Here is a 4,365-nt window from a genome sequence, read left to right as displayed (position 1 = left end):
TTTTGAAGGTGAAGATCTATTTTTAAACTACCCAAACACTACTACCAACAATATAATTACTGAAAGTAGTTAAAATTTTTGCATTTGTTTTTGTCCCTAGACTGTATCTTACTAAGGACTTCTAGTCAAATTGCTATGTCTAAATTCAGTTAAAATTGTTCTATGTGCCTATGCCACCAACCTGAAAAACAGTTGATTTATTTTGCTTTTGACGAGGTTTTGTCAAGAGCAATTTTGAGGAATTTCTTGTTTTGAAATTTTGTAAAATAATTTCAAGGTTTCAAAGCCAAAGTATAGAACAAGCTATATTCAGAGAAGTCTGGCTTCATTTCTGCACCCTCTGCCCTCTTTCTTTCCCTCCTGTATATTAACTTTGTTTCCAGTTTTTCATTTATTCTTCTTTTCTAAATACATAAATAGCTATTCAAATAAACATGTATCCCTCATTCGAAGATAAACATTTGCACATTATCCACACTATTCTTCATATTTCTTTCTTTTCTACCAGTATAACCTGAATTCATTCCATAGTAGTATTTGGAGATCATTGTTTCTTCTATGGCTAATGGTCACCATTGTGGAGATGTATATAGTTATTCAACCAGTTCCCTATGGAGGGATATTCTGGAGGTTCCTAGTCTTTTATCATTACAAATAGTGTTTCAGTGAATAGTGTTATGTATATGTCTTTCTACATTTTTTACAGAAACATATTTTTGTAGCTGTAATTTTTTCTGTATTGTGGATACATACACCTTAAATACTTTAAGTCTGCTTCTATTGTGGACATATAGTCTCTTTCTTTTCTTTCCCCCCCCAGTGGTATAAATGATACAACAGCAAACACCCTTGTACTTAAATCTTTGTTGAAATTTCTGATTATATCATAAGAACAGATTTCTAGAAATTTAGTTAGTAGGTCAAAGTTTATGAACCAGCCAGGCACAGTGACTCAAGTCTGTAATCCCAGCACTTTGGGAGGCTGAGGTGGGCAGATAACTTGAGGTCAGGAATTTTAAACAAACCTGACCAACATGGTAAAATCCCACCTCTCAAAAAAATACAAAATTTAGCCGGCCATGGTGGCACACACCTATAGTCCCAGCTACTCAGGAGGCTGAGGCAGGAGAATCACTTGAACCCGGGAGGCAGAAGCTGCAGTGAGCCAAGATCATGCTGCTGCACCCCAGCCTGGGCACCAGAGTGAGACTCTGTCTCAAAAAAAAAAAAAAAAAAATTAGGGACCATTTTAGGCTGTTTATGCATATTGTCAAATTGTTTTCAAGGAAAAGGTGCAATAAGTTTATATTCTCAGAGGTAGTACAACTCGGTATCTGTCATCAGCAAGGTCTGGGCTCAAATCCTACCTTTACAAATTACTAGTTGAGTGACCCTGGGCAAGTTACTTAATTTTCCTGAGCCATGGCTTCCTCGTCTGGAAATGAGACAAATGTTACTTATGGTTTTGTGTAAACAAAAAAATAAGATATTTGACTACATATGTACTTGAATACATAGGCCAAGTATTTAGTATAGTTCTTGACATATGACAAATGTTTGTTTTTATTATTCTTGCCACTAGCAGAAGAGAATGTCAGCCTCATAGCAGATTCATCAGCACTGGATATATACATGCTCCTCCAACATACACTTAATACGATGGTAGCATGATCATAGGATAACCACTATAGACCCGCCCTTGGATATATAACATAATATATACCACATATATATTATATATAATATAATATTTTAAATAATTATATCATTTTAATAATTTTAATATTAAAATATGTTTTCATATAATATTTAATAGTAAAAATATAAAGTGCTGACTTAAAAGGTAGAATGTTGTCTTGTTTTAATTTTCATTTCTTTGATTTCTTGTTCTAGTGAACTTTTTAATTTTCGTATTAATTTTTATTTCTAAGACCACTTTATTGAGATATGATTGAGATACAAAAATCTGTACATATTTAATGCGTACAGCTGGATTCTGGATTAATTTTTATTTTTAAGGCCACTTTATTGAGGTATGATTGAGATACAAAAGTCTGTACATATTTAACATGTACAGCTGGATTCTGGAGCTCTCCTATAGCTATTTTTATCTGTGGATGGTGGTTCAGTTGGAGGTGGATGGACGGCGGGGACCTCCTATTTTACCATCTTGTTGACCTCATCACTCCCTACTTACTCATCTTTTTATTACTTCTTCTCTGTACTCTGTTTGTTTATTTATTTATTTATTTATTTATTTGTTTATTTATTTATTCGTTTATTTATTTTGAGACGGAGTCTCGCTCTGTCACCCAGGCTGGAGTGCAGTGGCCGGATCTCGGCTCACTGCAAGCTCCGCCTGCCGGGTTTACGCCATTCTCCTGCCTCAGCCTCCCGAGTAGCTGGGACCACAGGTGCCCGCCACCTCGCCTGGCTAGTTTTTTTGTATTTTTCAGTAGAGACGGGGTTTCACCAGGTTAGCCAGGATGGTCTCGATCTCCTGACCTTGTGATCCGCCCATCTCGGCCTCCCAATCTCTACTCTGTTTATATTCTTTGTCTATGCATGTACAAGAGTTCTTCATTAGAAATGTAAATCTTTTCTCATACTTGTTGCACCTATATCCTCAATATTTTACTTTTCCATTTTATTTGTTAGACATTATTTTGACATACAGAGTTTAACATTTTATGTAATCAAGTATTTCCCGTTGTGATTACTTCAATAGATTTTTAAAAACCTTTATGAAATAATTCACTATTTCAATATTCAATTATTTGCTCATTCACTGGTTATTTTAGTGTTATCGAGGCCATTGATGTTATGTACAGAAAAGTGCACTGATCATTCGTTCACAGCCTGATGAATTTCCATGAAATGGACATACTTATTGTATTCGTTTGCTAAGGCTTCCATAACAAAGTGCCACAAACTGTATGGCTTGGGTAACAGAAATTTATTGTTTCACAGTTCTGGAGGCCAGAAGTCCAAGATCAAGGCATCAGGAGGGTTAGTTTCTTCTGAGGGTTACAGGGTCCTTTTCATGCCTCTCTCCCACCTGCTAGTAGTTTGCTGGTCATCACTGGCCCTCTTTGGCTTGTGGATGTGTTGCCTCACTCTGTGCCTTCATGTTCACAGGCTGTGCTCTCTTATATGCATGCCTCTGCCCACATTTTTCCTTTATATAAAGACACCAGTCATATTGGATTATGTCTCACCCTAATGACCTCATCTCAATTTGATTATCTCTGTAAAGACCCTATTTCCCAATAAAGTCACATTCTGAGGTACTGGGGGTTAGGGCTTCAGCATGAATTTTTGGGGAGAAACAATACAATCCATAACATTCATGAAACTAGGACATAGATCAAGACAGAATAGTACAAGCCCCCCTCACATGCCCTTCAGCTGTCCCTCCTTGCCTAGGTTACCACTCTCCTGATTTCTCACACTATAGGTCACCTTGTCCTTGAACTTCCCATAGATGGAATCACATATACATATTCTTTTGTGTCTGACTTTTCTACCTGAAACTTATTTCTATGAGATCCATTTGTGTTATTACATTGTTGCGTGCAGCAATAGTTCATTCTTTTTCATTTCTACGTAGTATTTAACAGAGGAAAAATAATACAATGTATTCATGTTATTGCTGATAGACATTCAGGTTATTTCTAGTTTTTAACTCTTATGAATATGTTGCTATGAAAATCCTAGTGCATATCTTTTGGTGAGGACATGATCACATCTCTGTTGTTTGTGTATGGAGAGTAGAATTTCTGGGTCATAGAATATATATATATGTTTAATGTTAGTAGATGATACCTAATGGTTTTCCAAAGTGACTTCTAACCATATATGAGAGTTTTGGTGTTCCACAACCTCACTGGTACTTTGTGTTATTTACACAAATATGTTTTTGATAAGAAGGTGATGATGACGATGATGATGATGATGATGATGATGATGATAGCTTCTCATTGCTACTTTTATCATAAAAACTAGGCATTTGGCTGGTCATTTTTTCTCTAGCTACTCATTTAATCTTTTAAATTACACTTTAATGAAACTAATAGCTTTGTTTTACAGACAACAAAACTAAGCATAAATGAGGTTAACTAATTTGCCCAAAGTAACAGTAAGTAACAATTCAGGGTTTGAATCCAAATTTGTCTGATTGTTAATCCCAGACGCTTTCTAGTACAGATAAAATGTAAATTTGGTTGCCATAAAAAAGAAGGGGACGTTCTAGCCTTCATGGGTAGCATGAGGGGATTGGTGTGTCTCTTGCAAAGGAGCCAGCTTGGTAGTAAGAAGTGAACATAGCTCCAAATCTCCACCTCAAGGCTAGTTTGTGCCACCCTA

Source organism: Macaca mulatta, chromosome 17, assembly GCF_049350105.2.
Source record: "Macaca mulatta isolate MMU2019108-1 chromosome 17, T2T-MMU8v2.0, whole genome shotgun sequence".
Lineage (NCBI taxonomy): Eukaryota > Metazoa > Chordata > Mammalia > Primates > Cercopithecidae > Macaca > Macaca mulatta.
Note: the sequence above shows the minus strand (reverse complement) of the source record.